This window comes from Neopsephotus bourkii, unplaced genomic scaffold, assembly GCF_033783945.1.
Source record: "Neopsephotus bourkii isolate Nb327-2 ecotype Australia unplaced genomic scaffold, CSIRO-AGI_Nbou_v1 NB_339, whole genome shotgun sequence".
NCBI classification, from domain to species: Eukaryota; Metazoa; Chordata; class Aves; order Psittaciformes; family Psittacidae; genus Neopsephotus; species Neopsephotus bourkii.
The window spans coordinates 120,833-133,421 of record NW_026900845.1 but is presented as its reverse complement, the minus strand read 5'-3'; the positions used below and the strand labels follow the sequence as shown (position 1 = coordinate 133,421).

Here is a 12,589-nt window from a genome sequence, read left to right as displayed (position 1 = left end):
GCCAAGGTCTTTGTGAGCCTCATGCTCTGCCGGGGAGAAGGGGAAGCTGGGAGGAAGCAGAGACAGGACACCTGACCCAACAGTAGTCACTGAAGCATAGTAGCTATTAGCTTCTTCAAAGTTTTGTTTATTTTTTTATTTAATTAATTAATTGCAGATACTGGATCAGATCTTGACCCTACTTCAGTTCTCCACAATATCTGAGTAGGACAAATCAATTAAGAAAGTTAGGTTGATAGACAAGCTAGAAATTCACCTTAATGAAGATCCTATGTTCTCTATCATTCAAAATAAGTAAAGGAATATTCCTTGATACTAATTCTATGCTAGCTTTAGCTTCTCAGATATACTTCTCAACAAAGCATTGGTACAAAAATCAAAGAGCTGATAGTCATGTGGATCAAGGCAGGAAGGACCATACTTAACAAACTGCAGTTGTATTCAAAACTTATCTGCTGTCACTGTCACATCCATCTCACCTCCTTCCTCAGGTTCTTCTAGGTCTTCAGAGCTTTCAAATGTGTGGTCAGGAAGCTCCAGCCTGCAGCAGGTATTAAGATATAACCTTTAAGTCTTTTAGATTAACACATAATTTTTGTGATCTCAGCAGCAGGAAAATTCTTTCATGACCAATTTTAAATTGCTATATCACATATTTGCCATAGGAAATATGAATTCAGAAAACTAAATACATCTAAACCCAGCTAACTCCTAATTAGGAAAAATACTATAAACAAATTTGCTGTGACAATTTAAAAAAAAAGACATCTATCCCACTTCCATTTTATGTGAATGTCAGAAATGTGGTTGCTATTTTAAATTTAGAAAGCAGTAATCAATTACATATTTGGAAGCCACAAAAGGGTGAGAAAGGAAGCAACTTCTCCCAGCCTCACTGAAGAAGGAGTTTAAAACTATGGAGCTATATAAGCAAATATGCTTGCATAATCATTGAATATACATATATTGCAAAGAGCATGACTGGGAAAGAATTCAAGGTGATAAACACATCAAGGCTAAAGAAGATTCACTCAGCTAGAGATTAAATTAGCAAAAAGCTAAAGATGAAGCTGTGATGTTCTCATTTTTGAGATGATAAAACTTAGATGTACTGGAAGTATTACATACAAGCAAAGAAAAAAGTACACACAATAGATTTGCAGGAGGCTGCTTCACAATCTTATAATAAAAGCAATATTGGAGGGTGGAGGGTGGAGGGTTTTATCTCAGCTGCCAGTCTTGAGATGAAGGCAATCTAGAGGAGAAAGTCCCTAACAGAAGACCCTGCTGCATTTGCTAATGTGCATGGAAGGGAAGAACCAAGCTGATATCCTGCCCTGTTGCCATCAGGGTTGTCCTGGGCTTAGCAGCAGCAGTCATTTTTCTCTTTCTTGGTAGCTGGTGCAGTGCTGTGTTTTGACTTTCAGCTGGGAACAGAGCTGAAAAACAATGATGTTTTGGTTTGGTCAAGGACTCTGTGAGCCTCATGCTCTGCCAGAGAGGAGGGGAGCCGGGAGGAAGCAGAGACAGGACACCTGACCCAAACTGACCAAAGAGGTATTCCATACCACAGCACGTCATGCCCAGGATGGAACTGGGAGTTAGCCGGAAGGGCTGGGTTGACTGCAGGGTTGGAGGAGGTATCGGTCGGTGCTTAATCGGACTGGGGGTCAAGTTATCGGTCAGCTGGTGATGGGGTGTTGTATTCTCTTCCCTTGTTATTTCCTTTATCATTACTATTATTGGTGGCAGCAGTAGTGATTTGTGTTATACCTTAGTTACTAAACTGTTCTTATCTCAACCCGTGGGAGTTGCATTCTTTTCTCCTCTCCGTCCCTCCAGGAGTAAGGGGAGGGCAAGAAAGGGGGGGAGTGGGTAAAAAGCTGTCTGGCATTGGTTAAACCACGACAGTTCTTTTTGGCGCCCAACGTGGGGCACGAAGGGGTTGAGATAACGACAGATCTGACCGGATTAATAGTCACTCGTCACAATGCTGATTTATTGGATCTCAGAGCGGCCCCGGGACCCGGTGGCTGCTGAAGCGGCCCGGGAGAGCGGCCCCGGGCACCAAGCGGGAGCGGGACCAGAGGCCGCGCGGGGACGGCTGCCGGTGGAGGAGGTCGGGGCGGGCGAGGAGCGGGAGAAGGCAGCGGAGGAGCCGAGCCAAGCGGCCGAGCCCAGCCCCGCGGCGGCCGAGAGCATTCCCCGGAAGCCGCCCGCCGAGCCCCAGGAGGATGCAGGAGACCCCGCAGCATTTCCCAGCAAGGCAGAGGAGGAAGAGCTGGACTCAGGAAAAGAGAAGTTGGTGGTGGGAGAGCCGGCAAGCACAGCAGCTACACCAGCCCCAGTGACAAGTACAGCAGCATCGCGTGAGAGTTCTGACGGTTTTGAATGGCCTTTGGGTACCCTTGGGACCTGCCTGCTGATTGTGATGGTGTTCACTATGTTGGCACACATGCAGAATGTGTTTTACCCACCACCATTGTGTCTGATCCCAAAATTTAAGCAGAGTCGGGTTTGGGTCTTGTCTGGGGTTAGACAACGATATGGGAGGACCAAGAGGTTTTCCCCAAGGCTGGACAGCCATGAGTGGCAGGGCATGTGGGACAGTATGGGCAAGTATCTAGTCCACTGGGCCCCTCCAGTGCTTTGGAAACATTGGAGATGGAAGGACAATGAATTATTTTGAACCTGGTGGGCCCATGACCCTTGAGGCCAACAGAGCAGAGATGCAACATAGAGATGGACTCATGATCAAGGGGTGGACCTAACAATGGACACTACTGCCCAGGTTATTCATGTGTGTGAGCACTGCACACAGCCTCTCCTGCTCTGAAAGACTGTTACAAGAGATGGCGCCTGACATCATGGACCAGATGGAATCAGCAGCTTTATAGGGACTAGTCTTTGCACTAAGATAGAAGTGCACTGAGATCGGAGTGATGGTATATTGAAAATGTAGGATCTGAGCATGACGTGAATGGTATGGAATAAGGGGTGGATAATGTCCTGGGTTTAGCAGTGGCAGTCATTTTTCTCTTTCTTGGTAGCTGGTGCAGTGCTGTGTTTTGACTTTCAGCTGGGAACAGAGCTGAAAAACAATGATGTTTTGGTTTGGCCAAGGACTTTGTGGGCCTCATGCTCTGCCAGGGAGGAGGGGAGCCGGGAGGAAGCAGAGACAGGACACCTGACCCAAACTGACCAAAGAGGTATTCCATACCACAGCACGTCATGCCCAGGAGGTAACTGGGAGTTAGCCGGAAGGACTAGGTGGACTGCAGGGGTTGGAGGAGGTATCGGTCGGTGCTTGATCGGACTGGGGGGCAAGTTATCGGTCAGCTGGTGATGGGGTGTTGTATTCTCTTCCCTTGTTATTTCATTTATCATTACTATTATTGGTGTTAGCATTAGTGATTTGTGTTATACCTTAGTTACTAAAACTGTTCTTATCTCAGCCCGTGGGAGTTGCATTCTTTCTGATTCTCCTCTCCGTCCCTCCAGGAGTAAGGGGAGGGCAAGAAAGGGGGGGAGTGGGTAAAAAGCTGTCTGGCATTGGTTAAACCACGACAAGGGTTCACTGTAGCTCTGCTCATGAGCACCATGTTATACATCTTGTTCAGAGGATAGCGGCACCTTGTTTACTCCACCTTGCAAGGCCCAAAATACTGATGTTCAAGAATGGGCTAGTCCTCTCACATAATAGTAGTAGTAACAGCAAAAAAAATCTCAACCTGTGGCAGAGTCAAACCATGCCATTTGGCCTGTTCTGAACCAGCTTACGGAAGCATACTGACAGTGCAGGACAACAATTCTCTATCTCTGTAGTTCCACAGAGCTATTTAAATGCAAAGATTAGGCTGTAGCTAGCTGAATAGCTCAGCCTCACAGGAAAAAGAAAAAAAAACCAAACCAAAGTAAAACCAAAAAAAAGCCAACCAAACAAAACAACCCCACACCCTAACTTTATCTGTTTAAAGAAAGCTAACGGAACAGGTTTGAGGGATTTCCTAGAAAATAATCATGTCATCTTCAGTTCCCCAAAAGAGGGTTTGTGCTTTTTGTTTGTTGAGGGGTGAGGGTTATTTTGGGTTTGTTTGTTTAAGAGAATGAGACAGAGAAAGTAGCAGTGTGTGTCTATGAGTGTACATATACCCACACACGGGAAGGAGGAGGAAGGAGCTATTAATTTATTTAAAATAGGCTTTCTGGATGGAAGACAGTGCAAATTAGTACTTCAAGGCCCTGTCTTGTATGAACTGTTATAGAACACAAGTGGTACAATTCTTCACATCCCCACTTGACAGTTATTACACAGGATAATATTCTTTAAACTGGGGACTAGTTTGGTTTTTGTTTGGGTTTTTTTAAGGATGTAAATTTGGATATAATGGTTTTAATCAGAATTTGTCTAAACAAAGGGTTTTACTTTGAAGACAGGTAGCTCCCTGTAACTCTTTTGTTATTAAGTGATAAGCAGTAAGCAGCTCCCAGACTAAACAGTCAGGCTTTATTTTATGTCATCATAACAAGAGGTCAGGAAGAGACCTCTCTCCAGAGATCACACATAGTATTTGTGGATACATGTCCAATTATATTATTGCAAGAAACTATGCTGTATGAATACAGATGGCTTTACCTCAATGCAGACTCGGTTATAACAGAACACATCCCCTGTACATAAACCCTCAGTCCTCACCATTTTTTATTGTTATTCCACTATCTACTGAGCTTTCAGAGACACCAGACATTTTGGTACTGTCCTGGTTTAAGCTTTGGTTAGTTTGGGTCAGGTGTCCTGTATCTGCATCCTCCCGGCTTCCTGTGCCCCTCCTCACTGGCAGAGCACAAGACTGAAAAGTCCTTGATAAGAGTAAGCATTACTTAGCAACAACTACAAACATTGGTGTGTTATCAACATTGTTATCAGACTAAAGTTAAAAACACAGCATTGCACCAGCTACTAAGAAGGAGAAAAATAACTGTTACAGTGAACCCAGGACAGTATAACTACTCTTCAGGTGATGTCTCAATTTCCTTTCTCACACCAGACTTCATTTTCAGTAATTTTAAAAACAAGCACTCAGAATATGAAAAAAAATGAGAATAAATATCAATTAGCACACTGGGAGACAGTTTGTGACTGCCCAAACAACAAAATAAGAAATAATCAATGAAATGTTTTCTCCTTTACCTGTTTTCTGACACATGAAGAACATTTTCCTCATTTCCTTGGGAAGTTTCAGGTTCAGGTTCCTCTTTATATTTTCCTATCCTGGGATGTTTTAAATGACTGCTTTGTGTCTGAATGGAAACGGGTGTTATATCAGGTTCTTAGGAAAAAAAAAAAAATGCAAGTGAACAAATGCAGTCTGTAAGATCTGTACATATTCCCCCCTCCCAAGTTTCATTAAAGTAACTGAGTGCAAGTAAAACATTTCACTGTGGTACTTATTTTCTGAATATACATGCATAATCTCTTTACCATGGCTCATAACAATTCTGTTCAAAGACCTCAAAATGTTTATGAGTTGAGCCTCAGCACCTTAGAGGAAGGCATGTTTTTTATACACTTTTCAGATGAACATGCTAAGCTTGAAAGCAGTAAAAGAGTCTACTAGTCTACTAATCCATGGTAATCAAAATACTGATGATCAAGGTTATTTTTACCTGTGGTTGCATGGACATCTACTGATTCTGTACCTTTTTGAGAGTCAGTCTGTGAATCAAAAGCAAGGCTAATATTATTCAAAAAACTTCTGAATTCATTGAAATACCTTCATCTCCCAACCTGTGGCTGCATCTTTCTAAAGCACTATTTATATAGTAATGAACTTATGGAAGAGCAGCTATATCCATTTGTCCTGGGTTCAGCAGTAGCAGCAATTTTTCTCCTTCCTAGTTAGTAGCTGGTGCAGTGCTGTGTTTTTGACTCTCAGCCTGGGAACAGCGCTGATAGCACCAATGTTTTTAGTTGCTGCTCAGTAATGTTTACTCTGACCAAGGACTTTCTGAGTCTCATGCTCTGAAGAGGAGGAGGGGAAGACAGGAGGAAGCAGAGGGAGGACACCTGACCCAAAGTAGCCAAAGGGGTATTCCGTACCACAGCACGTTATGCCCAATATACAAACTGGGGGGAGTTACCTGGAAGGGCGAGATCACTGTTTGGGTCAGGCTGGGTATTGGTATGCAGGTGGTGAGTGGTTGTTTTATCTTCCCTTGTTATTTCACTTATCATCATTATTATTATCGGTGGTAGCAGTTTTGTGTTATACCTTAGTTACTGGACTGTTCTTATCTCAACCCGTGGGAGTTACATTCTTTCGATTCTCCTCCCCATTCCTCCTGGAGCAGGGGAAGGAAGTGGGGGGAGTGAGGGAGCGGCTGCATGGTTCTGGGTTGCCGGCTGGGCTTAAACCACAACACCATTCTTTAATTATGAAATTTATATGTATGTATCTTATCTCTTAAGAGATTAAATATTTTTTATCATCTTTACTACAGGCTTTTTTTCTTTCCTTTTTGTATAAAAACAAGGGACTATACTACAGTAGCTGTCAAAATTTATCAGGACAGTTTTATTTTATACTTGCATTCTCTTTTGTAATCTGTCGTGTTTTAACCAGGCAGGCAGCTAAGCACCATACAGATGCTAGCTTGCTCCACCCCCCCTCAGTGTGATGGGGGAGAGAATTAAAAAAAAAATAATAAAAATTGTAGGTTGAGATAAAGGCAGTTTAATAGGGCAGAAAAAGAAGGGAATCATAATAATAGAATTAGAATATACAAACCAAGTGATGCACAATGCAATTGCTCACCACCCACCAACCAATACCCATCCAGTTCCCAAGCAGGGACCCCTGGCTAGGTTTCCCCCTAGTTTATATGCTGAGCATGATGTCATGTGGTATGGAATATCCCTTTGGCCAGTTTGGGTCAGCTGTCCTGGCTGTGTCTCCTCCTAGCTTCTTGTGTGCCCCAGCTTATTCGCTGGTGGGGTGGTGTGAGTCTTGACTTAATGTAAACACTGCTTAGCAACAACTAAACCATCAGCATGTTATCAACATTATTCTCATCCTAAATCCAAAACACAGCACTGTACCAGCTCCTGGGAAGAAAATTAATTCTATCCCAGCCAAAACCAGGACACAGTCTTATTTTTATTGTGGCACAATAAAACAAGAATAAAAAAAAAGAATTTAGTGATTCAGCAGTAATGCAGGTTACATGCATAGTTAGCACAGGAGGCTGATTAGGTCAGAGTTCACTCTCCCTAGAGCTCTTTTGCTTCTTGTTCTTCCCCCCCACCACAGTATTTCCATTTTTTTTGCAAGTTATCCAAGGACTCAGTGGTCAAGCACTTGATAATCTGAAGTGGGTGCAAACTATACTTGTTGAAATAAAAGTATTCACATCACCCCTTTCTTAGCTGCTGCAAGTAATCTAGAACTGGTAATAACCAGCATCACAGTAGGTTAGAGGTTGGAAGGGACCTCAAAAGATCATCTAGTCCAATCCCCCTGCCGGAGCAGGAACACCTAGATAAGGTTACACAGGAACGTGTCCAGGCGGGTCTTGAATGTCTCCAAGCATCCAGGTGTTCTGCCACCTTTTCAGTCTTACTTCCAGTACTACCCAAGAAGGCCAGAAACAAGTGGCTGTATCTACATTCTGGTGCCTGAAATAGTTTCAAGTAAGCGTTAAATACATAAGAATTTGTAGGCTAATGATAAATCATTCTAGCATCAAAACACACATAAATAGTGAGCACTAAGTGAAAGGTGAAAATGTAATTCAGGGAATTCAAGCACCGACCGATACTTCCTCCAACCCTGCAGTCTCCTAGCCCTTCTGGGTAACTCTCTTTTACATCCTGGGCATGATACGCTGGGGAATGGAATACCTCTTTGGTCAGTTTGGGTCAGGTGTCTTGTCTCTGCTTCCTCCTGGCTTCTCCTCCTCCCTGGCAGAGCATGAGGCTCACAAAGTCATTGGCCAAACCAAAACATCATTGCTATCAGCCCCGTTCCCAGGCCAAAAGTCAAAACACAGCACTGCAACAGCTACCAAGAAGGAGAAAAATGACTGCTACTGCTGAACCCAGGACAGGGGGAGGTGTTTTATTTTTAGTGGTCCAACAATTTTCAAAGCATTGCAGAGCTCGTTGCCGATAGCACATGCTCCAAGAAAAGAGCTGCCAGCAATTCTACCAAACTATGAGGAGTTGGAGCACCCTGTATTTATCATCCTCCTCTTCTAGAAGGAGGCAAGAGACAGGGCTTGAGTTCATAACTCACAGTTAGAAAAATCATAAGAACTACTAATATCCCTCTGCTATTTTCTCCAAGTATATCCATCTAGCTCTACAACCAAAACATGCATTTTTGAGATAATTTTGCTGATATTTTGGAATTACTGGAATCTGAAACTAGAACTCAGAGGTGATGCTCTAGGCACTGTTACAAATTAAAGATAACTAGGAGTTGTTGCTTCTGATCATTTAGAGACTAAAAACATCACTACTTGCTGTCAGTTTTGCTTTGGGAAATGCTAATTTTCCAAGCTGGGAACAGGGACCTTTGATTTACATTTTAAATCTAAATTTTAGATAAAAAGAGCTGAGAGTACTGATTCAGCCATTATTTCCTATTTTTAAAGCATTGACTTCTATGAAAGCATGGTCATGTCAATACTACAGGCAGTCCTGAAGCACACAAATCCATCCTCACTGTATTTTGAGCTACAAGTTTTTCTCGGGCGCATTCTATGTGGCCTCAGAACACAAATGAGAAACAGCTTAATAATATTCTAAGACACAAATATATTCATGACCACATACATATCTATATGTAGCTGAGATCTGTGAGATTTCAAATACATACAAAGCAAGCTGTGGTCATCTTATATAGCCAATGTATAGCTCTGAATGCAAACTAAACACTCTCTGTTGTATTGAACTGTGATGTGAATGTGCACTTCTATCAACACTTTTTCTTATTCTCTCCCCTCTTACGATGACTCTACTGTTCAACAACCTTTCTAGACAGTTTAATCTCAGAGCCAGTTGAAAAATTCCCTTTCTCTAAGCTGCTAGAAAACAGCTCAAATTACTAGACCCGGACAGGCGTGACAGACCCCTCTACAGTCATGGGACACCCTCCCCCAAAAAAGTGTATTTTTAACCCCAGCGTAATCATTAGTGTTACATCAATGGGAAGCATAACAAACACTCAAAAAGTAACAAAAGCATTTGTCTTTTATATATAGTGCAGACTTAAGCCAATTTGATTATAATGAGATGGACGAAAAGCATTTCTTATATTTTATGCTTTTTTATCCTGGGTCTGTCAGACTGGTTGCCACTTAGAGACATATGAAAAGTACAAGCTCTCTGCATAACTCAGGACTGTTCTCTGAGAGCTTGAAACAGAAATATCAAACAAGAATAACATACAGTTGATCAACCATACTAATGTGCTGCAGACCTACATTTTTTAATTTTAGAAACGTATACTTTTGTAGAAATTAAAAATGTTTATTGGATATATAGAACAGGCAATTAAAGTCAGAAGAATAGAACAAGATACGTTATATGATTATAGAAAACTCTTAAAAGCTCTCAAACCTTTTTAATATATGGAAAACAGTCTGTGTACCTACATTTAGCTCAGTCTTTCGTCCACTTGCTTCAGATTCTGCTGCAGACTGTTGAATATAATCCTCTTGGAAACTTGTATTTTCTTTCTGAGAGACCTCTGCTGTTAAGATTTAGAAGAGGAAAAGGGAAAAAGAAATTTATTGCACCTTTATATAACAACTAATCATTCCAAATATGACCTCACTGATCTCAGGACAAATAAAAATCTTTCTGCTAGTTTCCATGGGCAATGTTCACACAAGTCACTGCTGAAGAAACTCTACAGTACATCTTCTACAAAGTGTCAGAAAACAAAACAAAGCATCCATACCTGTAATTTTGAGCTTTTGCCTTTGCAGTACAGTGGTAATAGGTGTTCTCTGGAACCAATGTCCTGCTCCCTCCACTTCCCACAAAAGATTGTGACCCCCAGGGTACTTCTCAAAATAGTGCTTACAAGCTGAACAAGCATAAGAAAAACCACACTACTATATACACTATATATGTGTCTGTGCCTCAGTTTTTTAAGTTTATCTGAAATCAAATCCATTTGCAATCTTTCATCATACACATAAACCACCACAGAAAGAACTGTTCAACAAAACAGTCCAGTCTGAAAAGCATATATTAATTTACCTAGTCATCCTTCTCAATAAATCCTTTCTTCAGGTTTAAGCACTTGCCATTATTAACTTAAACTGCAAACAAAGATAGATGGGATTTTCTTCTTCTTCTCTTAAGCACCCACTTCGTAGTTTTACAACTTCACTGGTCATTGTCTCTACTTATCACAAGACCCAACCATGATGGAAGGGGTCTTAGACAGAGGATGTAGTCAAATGATTTTTGTCACCTTGTGAAAAGCACTCTTTGGGAACATAAATACTTTGCAATTGAATGATTTATCATCCACTTACTGTTCACTTTTGGAAGATTTTCTTCTTTTCTGTCCCTCCACCCCTTTTTTCTTAATACACATACAAAACATTCATGTGGAGAGAAATGTTTTGATATTATTCTGTAGTAGCTACCAGGAAAATAATTTTTCACCTGATTCACTAGTGATTCATAATCTCAGTGGACAAAATCCCTGCTGTATCATTTCTTGGCCAGAGAAACAGATTAGTCATTAAATTCTGCTCAAGACAGTTTGCTGGTTGAAGCCTAAGAAACCAGTTCTAGACAGATCCAACAGCAGACAGTGGTACTTAGAAAAGCAGAAAATTTCCAGTGGTAGATGAAAATGTTAATAGAAGGAAGCCTGACAGATGGCCGAATAATAGGCCTTGAGAAACTGGACAAAGAAAATGCTTCTTGCCTGAACACAGTCCCAAACAACATAATTTCTAAAATGTGCACAATTTCCTAGCCGACATAAACCTCTTGGCTTGTTAATGGAACAGCCATAAGTGTTTTCCTTATACATTAGAACTGTGCTTTCTTATACTCGTTAAAACATAGCCTAGCATGTCCACTTGACCAGAAGTTCTGAGAAAGCATGAATTAAGTGACCTTGTGAGGCTTAGGAGTGAGCAAGAAAAAGGTGCTACAAAGAAGACATATGTTAGGATATCAGACACAAAAACACCTCAGCCCACTCTGGAGGCTGAGGGCAGGGGGGTGGAATATAGAATCATAGAATAGATAGGGGTGGAAAGGACCTTAAGATCATCAAGTTCCAACCCCCCTGCCATGGGCCTCACCACCCTAAAAAGAAAGAATTTCCTCCTTATAGCCAATCTAAACTTCAACTGTTTAAGTTTTAACTCATTAACCCTTGACCTGTCACTAAAGTCCCTAATGAAGAGTCCCTCCCCAGCATCCCCATATGCCCCCTTCAGATACTGGAAGGCTGCTATGAGGTCTCCACGCAGCCTTCTCTTCTCCAAGATGAACAGTCCCAACTTTCTCAGCCTATCTTCATATGGGAGGTGCTCCAGTCCCCTGATCATTCTTGTGGCCCTTCTCTGAACTTGTTCCAACAGTTCCATGTCCTTTATATGTTGAGGACACCAGAACTGCACACAATACTCTACGCGAGGTCTCATGAGAGCAAAGGGGCAGGATCACCTCCTTTGACCTACTGGTCACACTCCTTTTGATGCAGCCCAGGATACGGTTGGCTTTCTGGGCTGCAAGCGCACACTGCCGGCTCATGTTCATTTTCTCATCAACCAGCACCCCCAAGTCCTTCTCCACAGGGCTGCTCTGAATCTCTTCTCTGCCCAGCCTGTAGTTGTGTCTGGGATTGCTCCGACCCAGGTGCAGGACCTTGCACTTGGCATGGTTAAACTTCATGAGGTTGGCATCAGCCCACCTCACAAGCGTGTCAAGGTCCCTCTGGATGGCGTTCCTTTCCTCTGGCGTATCAACCGAACCACACAGCTTGGTGTTATCAGCAAACTTGCTGAGGGTGCACTGAATCCCACTGTCCATGTCAGTGACGAAGATGTTAAACAAGACCAGGCCCAACACCGATCCCTGAGGGACACCACTCGTTACTGGTCTCCAGCTGGACATTGAGTCATTGACCACAACTCTTTTTGTGCAGCCATCCAGGCAGTTCTTTATCCACCAAGTGGTCCATCCATAAAATTGATGTCTCTCCAATTTAGAGACAAGGATGTCTTGTGGGACAGTGTCGAACGCTTTACACAAATCCAGGTAGATGACGTCAACTGCTCTACCGCTGTCCATCAGCTCTGTAGCCCCATCATAGAAGGCCACCAAATTGGTCAGGCAGGATTTCCCCTTAGTGAAGCCATGCTGGCTGTCACCAAGCACCCTGTTGATTTTCATGTGCCTTACCATGCTGTCCAGGAGAATCTGCTCAAAGATTTTGCCAGGCACAGAGGTGAGACTGACTGGTCTGTAATTCCCTGGGTCATCCATTTTTTTCTTCTTGAAAATTGAGGTTATATTTACCTTTTTCCAGTCGTCGGGAACTTCACCTGA

General features: G+C 42.4%; 1 long non-coding RNA gene across 1 annotated transcript; it reads right to left on the bottom strand.

The window, feature by feature from the left end:
- Positions 1-5,668: 5,668 nt before the first annotated feature.
- Positions 5,669-10,083, bottom strand: LOC133209474 (uncharacterized). The gene is made up of 3 exons (XR_009724673.1): positions 9,966-10,083; positions 9,658-9,755; positions 5,669-5,716 (listed from the first exon to the last, which is right to left on the bottom strand). It is a non-coding gene; the product is annotated as an uncharacterized LOC133209474 (long non-coding RNA).
- Positions 10,084-12,589: the final 2,506 nt, after the last annotated feature.